The sequence below is a fragment of the Molothrus ater genome, chromosome 5 (genome assembly GCF_012460135.2).
Source record: "Molothrus ater isolate BHLD 08-10-18 breed brown headed cowbird chromosome 5, BPBGC_Mater_1.1, whole genome shotgun sequence".
Classification (NCBI taxonomy): Eukaryota; Metazoa; Chordata; class Aves; order Passeriformes; family Icteridae; genus Molothrus; species Molothrus ater.
The window spans coordinates 67,207,751-67,221,091 of NC_050482.2; the positions used below are offsets into that span (position 1 = coordinate 67,207,751).

The following is a 13,341-nucleotide window of genomic DNA, read 5'->3' on the forward strand; positions in this document are numbered from 1 at the left end:
ATTAAGGAACAGTTTGGTTTGGAAGGGACCTTAAAGATCATCCAGCTCCAAACCTTCCACTGGACCAGGCCCCGTCCCTGGTCCCATCCAGCCTGGCTTTTGACATTTCCAGTGATGGGGCATCCACAGCTTCTCTGGGCAACCTGTGCCAGTGCCTCAGCACCCTCACAGTGAAGAATTTCTTCCTAATATCTAATTTAACTCCAGCCTCTGTCAGATTGAAGGCATCGCCCCTTGTGATGGGTGAAGGCTATCACTGCATGCCCTTGAAAGAGTCCCTTGATGTTATCTGTTAGTGCTGTATAGACAGTGTGCTGAAAGTGAGCATTAACTGTCAGCATTTTCCCATTACAGTTAAAACTGAACAGTGAACTTCATTTTTTAGATTTTTCTGCTGGGCTGGATGCTGATAATCATTTGATCAGTGAGCTGGAAGCAAGTCTAAAATGACAGTGCAGGTGATACAGGAAATACTGTAGTGTTCCCTAATGGTGACAGCAGACATGTGGGGCCATTTAAATTGCTTCTTAATGCAAGCTCATTTACACAAAGTGCATCTGAACATGAAGCATTTAAATCAGAACAATATGAAGTCTACTGTGCATTATTTGGAAAGGAGTGACTTGGAAAAGATTTGGCCATGTTATAGAAAAAAGTGTGGTCTTGGCAGCAGGAAGGACTTTGGCTGCATAAAAATAGGATTAATGAGTATGAACAGAATGAAGATTTTAGTTCTGTTTTATAGGATAGTTGATACAGTTGTCACAAGACTCTGTATAGTCCTAATATCTAGAAAATCAAATAATAGTAATATTAAAACACTTTATTCAAGCAGAGACAGTCAAAACAAGGATCATTATCCAGAAACTGAGAACAGAAGGGTTGGAAATAGAATGACATAAGACTATGACAGTGAAAATTATTAACCACTGGGACAAACTCACAAGGGCAGCAGCCTTGGCTTCCTCATGGCTTTCAGTCCCAAGTACATGTCCTTTTCTTAAACCCCCCCAGAATAAATGATTGGGAGCAACTGGGTATGATGTAAATATTTATTCTCTACAGGAAAGCAGACTGGATAAAATCAGTAAGCCTTAATTCTGCCTACTGAAACTTAATTCTGCTCTGAAACAATCCACTGAAGCCAAGGAGATCCTTTAAGTAGCATAAAACAAAATAAAATAAGCTGGTGGAAGAAGTTATTTTCCACACAACTGTTTTCACTTGTAGGAAAAGTAATTGTGAAACAAATAGCTTCAGGAGGTTCAGTCTTGGATAAATCAGATGAGTTTATTGCTGCTTACATCTGTTTTATCAATCCTTTCCTTCTCCTCTTTCCTTACCTAGATTTTTTTTTTGTTTGACCAGTTCAATAGCTTAACTTACAGTATTTGATGAATTCTCATCTACATATTCCCAAAACTTCCTTTGCTCTATCACTTTCTCTTATGTTTTTGTCCTCTGAACATCTTTCAGGTGTGTCTGTTTTCCATGAAGCAGCTTCCCAGGGACAAGTTACCTTGTAATGGCTGTAGTTTTAAGATCCAAAAGAACTTTGAAGAGTAAAAATTATCAGGATTTTTTCCACTGTTTGTAGTGATTGCACGGAATGATTTACTACCATCAAAGCTGCAGGAAATCTTGCCTTTAAATGCTCAAAGGGAAGCTTCCCTTCCCATTTCTTAATTGTGAATTATGCATACTGAAAAAATATAGACCCTAGTTTAGCTCTGGTTTTGGTGATCTGTTATGATCTGAAGGAGGCAAAGCAAGTTTTTCCTCTGTCCTGTTTTGTGTGAACATGGGAAGCTCCCATTTGAAGTGTCCTGTTGCTTCCAAGGAGAGCAGCAGAAGTGCAGCCAGCACATGGCTCACCCTTACCTGAGGGACAGCTGGAGTACAAGCCAGCCATGGCAGGTTGCTCCTCTGTATGGCTGAAATATTTAGAGAAATAAGGCTCCACAGCATATTGAGAGTGGAAAATATCCACTGCTTTGTTTCGTGGCTTAAAATGAGTTCTCTTTCCTTTCTCCTGGAAATGTAACCTGTGGTGTAAGAGCAACGTTCCTCTTAGCTGGGAGGGAGATTTCTCAGGAGTCCAACAATACCATCATCTCTGTCACCACCTCAGTTTCTTTCCAGATGCCAAACCCAAAACTCAGATCACAGCCCTTGATCACAGTGAGAACATCCATATTACAGCCTAAATTGCATGTCAGATTCTTCAGCTTGCAAAGAAGAAAAAAACATTTCCAGAGCAGGGTCTGCCTGCAAACAGAGAAACCAATGATTTCCCTTTCAGTTCCTCTGTTGCCTTAACGTTTTGAATCCAATTTTTACAGTGCAGAAGAGACCTAAAAGCTGAAATGGAGTGAAAAAACAGCATATGGAGAGTATTTATTTCTTGGGTGGGGAGCTGTGTCTGAAGAATAGGATTATATCAGAGTGTTGCCTGCATGGTGTTGTCACCACAGTAACATGCAGCAGCAGGAGGAGGATGAGGAGGCTCTCTGAAGGTGGTGTTGGGTGAAGGCAGCAGGGCCAGCAGGAGAGGCAGGAGGAGGAGGAGGAGGCTCTCTGAAGGTGGTGTTGGTGAAGGCAGAAGCAGGAGGAGGCTCTGGAGGTGGTGTTGGGTGAAGGCAGCAGGGCCAGCAGGAGAGGCGGCGGTGGGGCTTAGCCCCATTGTTCTGCAAGCGGCTGCGGGGCTGCCCAGGTGTCCTGATTTAAAGGCTGCTCCTTGAGACAGGAAATTGTATCTTGTTCTGAGGTTTACTGTAATAAAGTACATAGTCCTGGGGGAATGTGCTGCTGGGCCCATGAATCACTTTATGGGCTGGCTGTTCTGACCTCAGCCCTGTGATTTATTCACGCCATACCGCAGCAGGAATGGCAAAAATGTGAGCGGTGCATGGTCCTCCCAGCCTCCCCCTTCCCAGCCAGATGGGCCTTGAACTGGGAGCCTGCCATAAATCCATAAAGGCAGGTTTGCTCCTGGCTGCCAGTTCCACTTGTCCTGCCCACTCTGCCATGTGTCTGCTGGGGAATCCTATTGCTGCTCAGGTGTTTCCTTCGTAGTTCTGTGGCCTTGTAGTTTCTCGTGTGAAAAGATGAAAAATCTCAGTGCAATCATGGTGCTCCTAGCAGAAATAAGTGTGCAAGTTTTTGGTAATCCCCTTTTTCCTTTCAGTTAGCAATAAGCAACAAAAAGAAAGAGACCAGACTATTTTCAGCTCAGAATGTCACTGTTTTACAGATGTTACCAGATGTGCCCTCTAGTAAATAGTAGCATTTGCATTTACAGAGGTAGTTAAATGATGCGCTTTTGGTTGAATCACAAATGACAGGAGTGAAGAGTAGCTCCTGTCTCTCAGCTTCACTAAGCCATGTTTCTGCTCCAATTGACACTGTTTGTTTACATGTTTTGCATTTAGCAGTTGTTAGTTTTAAAATCTAGCACCTTACTTTGGTGCTGGTCTCAGTATTTGAAAGATTTCTTCTGCATGAAGCATCCTGATATTTTCTTGTAAATTCATTAGTCTGTACTCTTCAGAAAATGCTCAGAATTTTTATTGATGTCCAAAACACCTATTTCTTAAGGATAGCTAAAGGATTAAAAGTTGTCCATGTCACACATGTTCACCCTGCCTTGCAGTTATTTTCTGTCCCTTTATTTTTTTATTTACTTTCTTTTTTTATATAAAGTAGATAGAATAGAAACATTTTCAAATTCAGCAAGATTTTTCTTGCAAGAAATTAACCTTGCCACATATCTTAACTAAGTAGATACCAACTGATAATTCCTAACAATTGTAGAACCAATTAAATGTCAATTTTACCAAAATAAGCTAGATGATACTTAGAAGAAGATAGGGGAACTTTGATGTATCTGTAGCATAGGCAGGTTTTCATGAGAGCCAGTTTCTTGTGTGATAGAGGCTGGTTTAATTCTGTTTTTCTCTATTTCATAGTCTTGAAATTTGGAGGTTTACTACTTTTTTAAGACGTAAGAGCTACATGTGTAAATTTATCTGTGGTCGTGTTTCTTCAATAAGGCAGTTTGGGAGGGATTTTTGTTCATACTACAGCATAAACACAGCTTCAGATTTGTTCACTTGGAAAGGTGTTGGTTGCTAGAATGTGCTAAATTGAGGTTTTTCCAATGTCCTCACATATTAATTACTTGCTCTCTCACTTTGTGTGTGTTGCTTAAGGTTCACATGCTTTGTGTCTCATTACAAAACAGGCAGCAACAGCTTACTTTGAGATGCTTGAGCTTCTCTTTATTTCAATAAAACTCTTCAGATCTGTACATGAAAAAAGGCTTTGAATTGGAGTGTATCATTACTGTGCTTAGCAGGGATCTGATAAAGAATTGTCAAAGGCCTGTTTGCATAGCTTAGGTCAGGCTTAACAGTGCTTTTTCTGGAGCAGAGTACACATGCTCAGTCTCCTAAACTTTTTACTGCATGCAGCTCTGGTTTCATCTCGTGAAGAACAGGCACTGGATAGAGGTAAAAACAGAAGGGAAGGTGGTGGGATGCTCCCTAGTTACTGTAGAATGCCAGTTGCTTCAAGCATCTGGGAATTTATCTTCAAAACTCATCAGAAAATGCTGTAGTGCCCATTCAAAGAAATCTGCACTCAGGGACTGCAAGTAGCTACACCTGCTTTCAGACCCGGATCTGAAAAAGGAAATTAAATGAAACCTCTCAGGCCCCTTCTGCTGCAATTACAGAACTAAATATATCCAAATTTTATCCATAGCCCCTGACACCTGCTCCATTTCTGTCCTCAACCCTTTCAACAACTCCTGCTTGCTTAGAAACACTTTTTTTTGGCACTACTTAAGGAGCAGCCATTGGAGCTACCCGGAGCAGGAGGCAAAGTGATGCCTCAGTGTTTAATGAAACTGCTTCCAGCCTCTTTTTCCCCTGATGCTGCTATTCCTGTCCTTACCCAGACACTTGGCATTTCTTGTGCTCCTTTTTTGATCCCTCTCCTGGGCAGCAGCAGCAACCAGAAAAAACTGAAATACAGGTATAGTTAGGGTTAGGAGGGAAAAGAGATCAGCATTAGTGCTGCTGTTGTTACTACCACCAAAGCCCAAATTCATCATTTGCAGAATTGATACAAAAAGGTCTGACCTTGAAGAAAATATTTCCTTTTACAAATCAGACAGAGTGGTTCTGGAAGAGAAGCTTGAACCAAATGTTCAAAAGAACCCTCAGAGAAGAAGGAGTAGGAAGTTAGGCAAGGCACATCCTGATTGGTGCTCAGATAGACAATAAATAATGAAAACAATCCATAGCTCTGACAGGAAAATTTGTTGAAATGCTACATGTGGAATAATATTTAGATGTTTGTAAAAGAACAACAAAATGATGTAGCTGTACACATCTGGTATGTAGCATGAAACTGGATGTCACAGGGATAACAGGAATTAGTGAGAAATAGACTAACATTCAGAGCTGAAATGTGGGTACAGGTTGTTCAGGAAAGCTAAAAATGAAAGTAATGTTGTTGTATATTAATTATAATGGAGGTTTTGAGGAAATAAAAAAGAGTATAAATTATTGCATTACTTAGAGTCAAAATAATGTAAGGATCATAAAAGTTACATAAATAGATTAGATGGTATCCTGCTATGGATTTTAGGTATAATGTTGTGTTAAATGTAACTAATAATGGAGAAATGTGTTTTTGTCAGATGTATCCATTTATTGGATACAAATCAGAGAAACTGCCAGGCTTGTTAACTTAATAATGACTAGATCACCAAGATGTAATGGTGTGAGACTTCAGGATTGTAATAAGTAGTGATGACACTAGCAAAGAAATCATCACCAAAACTGACTTCAGCTGTAGTGATCACAAATTGATAAAACCTGTATTCAAAGAATAAAACTTTGCTAGAAAAGTGAAGTATTCAATTTCAAATTAATAGACTGAAAAATGGAGACTACTACATAGCAAGTAAATTGGTCAGAAGAACACAGGAGGTTCATGCAGAGGAAGCAGAGCATTTATTTAAATCAAAAGTCCAAAACTATAAGGTCTTTGCATCACAAACAAAAGGAGAAAAGTTTAAGAAAGTTACAAAGCTTTGTATCTGTATCCAAAAAAGGAATTGGCAGCAGCCTTAAATTGGTCAAGAGAAAGAGACATTTAGGGAAAGCAGAAATTGTAGGAATGAAGTGAGAATTGTGGAAACTCATGCTGAATGAGACTTCCCAAAAGAAATAAAAATAAATAATAAATATTCTTTAGCCACTGCTACAAAAGGATCAGGAAAAAAAGTGGAACCACAATGCACTGAGAATAAGTGTAGTATGAATATGGTTCCAAAACTAAGTTAATGCCTTTGCCTTGATTTCCAGTGAGCTGATAAAATATAGAGGAAGGCAGGTATGATCACCTGTCAGGATGTCAGCCGTGGAAATGAGACAGATGCAGAAGTGAGATAAATTATACTCACCAGAAATGACACAGTAGTCATTTAGCAAGGAGGTAGATGCTCTGTCTGTTTGATTTGAGTATAAAGACTGGATCATTTTCTTAAAACAACTGTGTTATAAATCATGACTAGAGTTTTTCACTAAAATGAACTAAATAGTGAATGAAATTAAGTGAAATAAATAGTGAATATTTCACTAAATGAAATAATAAATCATGACTAGTGTTTCTTACTTCTGTGATCAGAAGCCACAGTAAGATTGCAGTATTGCTGTCAAAGTTTGACTGATAAAGCTGAAATTTCTTTCTACCGTCTTTCAACTTGGGCCAGAGTCACAAAGACATCAAGACAATTGTTTTCACTGTAGTAATTGTGGTTATTTGATATGTTATAATCAGTGTGAATTCCATGATTCATTTTCCATTCTTACGTTTTGGCAGTGCTGGCTGTGGCAGTGCAGGGTTTGTCACTGTCACAGTGTCAGGAGGAGCTGCAGCTGGGCAGTTCCTGCAGGGATGAGGAACCTGCGGTCGGATCTGGGTTCCTCATGTTTATTCAGGGTTTTAACTGGCTCCTCAGGCTGCAGGGATACACAGCCAGTGGAGGGGCAGGAGCCTGGAAATGGGAGGGCAGAACCATCTCTTGCCACAAGAGCCTGTCTTGTGTCAGCCTAAGCCGATTGTGAAACCACATGCTAAGCTAGAGCTCAACCTGAACTTGACCATGTCCCAGGAAAAGAAATGGGAGCTGCCTTTCTTATAAGGTCACTTGTCAAAAGCTGGTGGATGTATTCTGGTGGCCTCTGTTGCCTGGATGAAAAATATGCCTTGAGTTTGTGCTCTGTCTGCACTGCTGTTAAACGGCGGATGAAGAAAGAACACCAATTTCACGAGTTCCTTCTCAGAAAAGCCAAATCTGGGGAGCTCAAGAGCCTTGTAAGTACTGCTGTCTCTCATCCACATCTGCACTGAAAGCTGCTAAAGCAAGGAAGGCTGTCTTCAGAAAAATTCTACCCTTTGTAGGGGACAAATCTCCCATAACATCAGGTGCCAGGGTTGGAAGTTCCTTCTGCAATGTGCCATCTTGGGGAACTTCCACTCTTCACAGGCACCCAGGGAAGGCTGATGGGCTCTCAGTTTAGCACCTGTGACATGCAGCAGTCAGCTTTTCACTGAGGTATTCATAAATAAAAATAGTTCAGGAAATTAGTAGTGGGTTTGAAACTTCTCTGTGAAAGTGTTAGTTTTTTTTCTAGGTAATGCTGGCAGACAGTCTAAGGCTGAGCTGCAGTTCTGAGTGCTCAGAGCTGAGACATGAGCAGGACTATGAATTGCAAACTTTTACCTCTGGTGCCAGAGTGATAAAATTAAGATGGAAAGCTTAAGTGCAAGAAGGGCTAAAACATTGATGGAAAAGGTAATACAAAATATTTATAGGACTACTTTATCAAACATGCTGAGGGAAAGGACTTTTAAAAGCACTGCTTATCAATCCTACTAAGGAGTTCTGTGATTCTAGACAATTGGGATGTTAGAGAAAAGATGTGTAGGAAAGTCTAAATATATTATCAGTATCTTTTTTTTAAACAAGGACAGTGCAAGTGGTAATGCTTCCTGTGTCATGGAATTCACATTGATTATTATCATGCCATTCTTATAATGGAAAATTAAAGGGACATCACTTCTGTGACCACACAACTGTATTCACCAAGAGTTTGTATTTTTCTCTTGTTTACCAGTTGTGGTCACATGCATGCAATGACATTGAAGAGACCAGTGGAAAGGTGTTCATTCAGAAAGCTTCAATTTGGTGATAACAAAAACCTCTTTTTTTCATCTAATTCAGTTTGCTTGAATTCTCAATTTCTATTATGGTAGCTGTAAGAGCATAGACCAGAGATTAGAAAGGTTGCTGATGTGCCAGCCAGGCCAGGCAAAGGTGATGTGCTGATTCAGGAAACAAGGACTGGAATGGAAGGAGTGTAGTATTATCCCTTTTAACTGAAGATTTAAAGGCTGTGCTCTGGAAATTAATTTGCAGTCTGAGGTTTGATTATTCCCAGCTGTAATTAAAAAAAGCAGGTAGTACCTTTTGCCAAGTTAAATTTTTTTCCCACTCTCTTGCAGTAAGAGGTAGCTACTGTTTCTTTTGGACAAAAGTTTGCTCACTTTGGGATACTTCGAGCTGCATCTTAAATGCTGCAGAAATCACAGCCAGTGCAGAATTTGGCAGCTTGCATATTAAGTGAGTGAGTTATTCATCTGTTAGCATCATGAAATGTCATTCACTGGTATAATTGCCTTTTTCAAGGTTTCTTTTAAGACCTAAATATTGATACCCAGAGCTTTGCAAAGACTCTCTCCTCCCTGTAAGGTACTGGAAGTCAGAGTTTCTTAATTTTCTGAAGATGTTCTATAACCAGAAAAACAAAAAAAAAAGTGGGAAAGAATGTGGAGTTCAGAAGTACTGCTGCAGTGGTAGACACAGTTTATGATGGAGAGGACGATGGAGCCAGGGCTTCTGGCCCATTGAATCTGCAGTTTGGTGTGTTGTACTCCTAATTACTTTTTAAGAGTTTATTGAGTGTCACCCACCCAAACCCTGCCATTCTGCTAAACTCATGAAATTACTGAAGGCCATATCCCAATGCTTTTATGTTCTTAGCTGCTGCCTGTCTGTCTAGCTCTCATAACACTGCAGTGCTTTATCTGAATCTCTCTGCCTGCAAGTTCTTTCTGTTGTTGTCACATCATGGAAGGGTTTTTAATTCAAATACAAATAATACAGTTCTTATTGTGATGGTGAATTCACCAGGGTAAGTCTTACAAATGTCTCTGACAGGAAAGCATTAAAAGCTTTTAGCAGAATTTTTTGTAGGCTTGGAGTAAATGCAGTGGACAAAATCAGACAACCGAAACAAGTCCTGTACGAGAGGCACCTCTGTCATTCTTTGGTGAGTGATGCCCTTACCATGGGCAAACAGCTCATGGAACAGGAGGATCTTTCCTTGTGTACTAAAAGCACAACAGCCATAATTACAGTTCATCTTAATATGCAAGGATGAAAACGCTGGCAGCTTAATCATTGTTCATGGAAGTGCAACACTCTCTGTTGAAGGAACTGATTAGATTGCTATGAGCTTGTAGCTACCTGAGTCTTCAAATTTGTGTCACTCTTTTAAATGCTTTAGTTTAATGCCAGTCAGAAGGAGAACAGATTTGATCCTATAATGCAACTAGAGCTGATGGAATAATCCCAGTTCTTCCATGACATTAAAATCAAAGCTGCTGCTGATATCAATATTGCTTTCATATTATCTCATACACACGTTCAGAAATACTCCAGATAGGAGGAAATTTCATAATTTGAAATAAACTTTATAGAACAATATATTTATAACATCTCTATATGGAATAAGTGTTCTCCCTGACATATGTAAGCATATTCTTTTAATGAGTATGTATAGTTTTCATGTTTTGAAGCATCATTAATTCAGCACTGTTTGCAGCCTGTTATACTTTCTAATTATACAACTGATAAATATTCCAGTGCTATGACCCTGGGAACAGTACTGCAAAGTACAAAACTGCTTTTTAAAGTTCACCTCCTCTTGTGTTTTACCAAAAGGATTCTTCTCCTTTATTGGGAAAGGGCTGTGAAGGAATTATGTAGTCTTCTGAAACCAAGTGCCATAGAAACCCATTTGAAGACAGCTTAATTCTATTAATATTAGTAATTAGTAGCAGTGTAATAGTACACTGTTGCCCAGTTATCTTCCCCAAATCAGACATTTCTATTCAAGAGTTGAAGGAGACATGCATTTGCACACTATTCTTTGTGTTTGTTGTCAAATCTCTCTGCTCTACTGGCCTGTAACTATGCTGTAGTCATCTATTTTAAAAAGGCAAGCCCATCTTTCTTTGCATTATTTTTGAAGACTGCAAACAGACCAAATAATGTTGATATTGATCTTGAGATTATATCTACCATTAAGAATTAAACCTATTGGTCTTGATACCACTCCAGTCTATACTGATCATGATCTACATGCGGTGAAAAACTTCAGTGTAAATAGAAGGAAAAATTAATCTCCTTTTTTTGTCCAATTTGGAGTAAAACTTGAACCTGTTTTCAGTAGATTTTTCTACACTGTTGCCATTTCAGGTTTCCTTTGGTAGCATTCAGTCTGTCACAGGCTCTGCTCACCTCTTGTGAGCCGTGTACAGCTCAGTTCAGGCTGCAGACCCTGCTGCAGTGCAGAGATAAATGGGCAGTTTGCCCCTGCTGAGTTGATGTTGGCACAGCTACACCAGTACCAGCATCTGAAATACCTGCATTAACTTAAGTGAACTGTGTCTGCTCAGTGACTCTGGCCCTAGCCAGCTTTCAGCATCCTTGGGTTGTGCAGCATGTTTTGCCTCCTTATGAGAGCTTTGCAGGCCCTCCAAAGTTGTGAACTGAGGAGGAGCATTTTGCTGAAGAAGCCAAGCCTGTGTCAGTGCCTGAGCCTCCAGGACTGACTGCAGCACTCCTGATGGATAGGTTTGTTCATGTGCTGCAACCACCATGCACACAGCAGCCCATATTCTCCTTCTTGCCACATCCCCTGTCTCACAGCAAGTTCCTCTGGCCTCCTAAAGCTCTCAAGAAGGGCAATAAATCACTTTTGTAATGCTCTTCAATCAGAAACCTTGTCTTTTGCCTGGTAGTATGCCCTTTTTATTGTCTTGGAATTACTTGGCACTTGCAAGCTCTGCTGAGAGCAATAGCTTGCTACTACAGACTTGTCCCTTCCAGCAGAGCTGACAGTGACACCTGCACTTCTCCCACATGGAGCAGTTTTTGTTTGCCTTGCTAAAGTAAAAAATGCAGCTACAATGCACTTCTCACAGGGTATTTTTCTTACTTTTGTTCAACCTTCACTTTGTTTCAGCTCAAGAAAACAGTCAGAAAGCCACGGTGGCTTTTACCCCCCTTCTTGACCAGCGCCCTCATCTCACAGCACAGCACTGAAGTTTTGGCCAGTAGGAAGTTCTTTTCTACCACTGGTTGTGATATTTTTCAGGGTCCTCCATGGCAGGAAGGAAATGATGAATCTGACTCTATGTTCTTAGAAGGCTAATTTATTATTTTATTATATTATATTAAAGAATGCTATACCAAAACTAGACTTAAGAATAGAGAAAGGATATTTACAGAAGGCTTAAGAAGATATTAATAAAAAACTCATGACTGCTTCTACAGTCCTGACACAGCTGGACAGTGATTGGTTATTAAGTTAAAACAATTCACATGAAACCAATGAAACAACCACCTGTTGGATAAACAATCTCCAAACTACATTCCAAAGCAGCAAAACACAGGAGAAGCAAAATGAGATAATTATTGCTTTAGTTTTTCTCTGAGGCTTCTCAGCTACCCAGGAGAAGAAACCCTGGCGAAGGGATTTTTCAGAAAATATGACGGTGACACATGGTGGCAAAGATTTTTCAGGAAAAAAACAACAATAAAAAATTGACTGCTATCCATATCTCATTTTCATGGCCTTGGGGTTTTCACTTAAGAAGCAGAGATGGGCAGCAAAGGATTTGATTGCAGAAGGTGTATGGCTTACATGCTATTTGAGGCACCTCCAATTTCCATACCAGAGTAATGGCTCCACAGATACAGTTACGGAGATATTCTTGGCCCTGGTCCTGAATCATCAGCGAGGATTGTGGGCTTACTATTAAAAGAATAAGTGTTTCTTTATAATCAAAACAGATTACTCTAAAGAAAGTGAAAATGACCAGAGCTCCAAGCCAGCCTGTCTTTCCCAGGATACCGATAGCTGGAGAAAAGCAGAGGTCATGGATCATGTTCTGTCACTTCACCCTATTGGTATTTTTCATGTTTCAGGCAGACATCCAAAACTGGATACTTTTCCATAGAGCAAAAGCAGCAGAAACAAAATGGCAATAATAACATGCCCATTATCCATTGTTCCCACACCTACAGTATTGACACTACATCTGGGAATCTGATGTGCACCTTTTCCTTTCTTTTACTCTTTGCCTCCATTAAATCACCAGAATATTTGTATTTCTTCATAGCACAAATGTATTTAGAATACTTTATGATTATCTTAATGTATCTTAAAAAATTTGCTTTACTTTATGGTATTACATTTTGAAAGGGAAGCAATAATGTTTTTCTTGATATGATCTAGGCAGGACCCAAGTACTCTCTACACTGGATCTGTGAGATTTTTGATATGCTGGTATTTCATTTAAAGCAAGCTAACTCTCTTGGACTGTACAAGAAACACCTGTGTAAACCCAGAGAGAAATTTCACCCACAGAAAGTCCATTGTGTAGTCCACTGTCCTGTCAGATGGTGAACAATTTTGTCTGTTGAAACGCGCCTTTTCCTCTTGAAATACGTGATTTTTTTCCACATTTTTGAGACAGGGGCTTAAATTGGGATTCTGATAATAAACTTCTTGATATTGAGTGCTGCACCAAAACTTGAAGTGCATTTGCAACTGTATTGTTAGATGAAATGTAGATAAGAAATGTGTTGTATTTGATTTGTCTTTCATCATCACTCCTGCATGATGCCGTCTTTCACACCACCACACATTCAGGACCTCATTTTATGCCTTCTTTGCAAGGTGATGAGAGGTGAGACAAGCCAACACTTCTGGGCAAGAAGGCCTAGGTTTTCTTTGAAATCCTGTTGCACATCATCAGCTAAAGATGAGAATTAAGGTGGAAGGACAGAAAAGGTTGCTTTCCCTAACATAATCAATCTTTGGCTTCCTTTGAGAACTGCTGTTTAACTGTTAAGGTGGTTATCTTTGTCTCCTTTCCCAGTGTGTATAAAATATTTCTGAATTCTATTTGTAA

General features: G+C 39.8%; 1 protein-coding gene across 8 annotated transcripts in view; it reads left to right on the forward strand.

Moving 5' to 3' along the window:
• Window positions 1-13,341, forward strand: part of ERC1 (ELKS/RAB6-interacting/CAST family member 1) — a 278,215-nt gene that overhangs the window by 207,456 nt on the left and 57,418 nt on the right. The window lies entirely within an intron of this gene.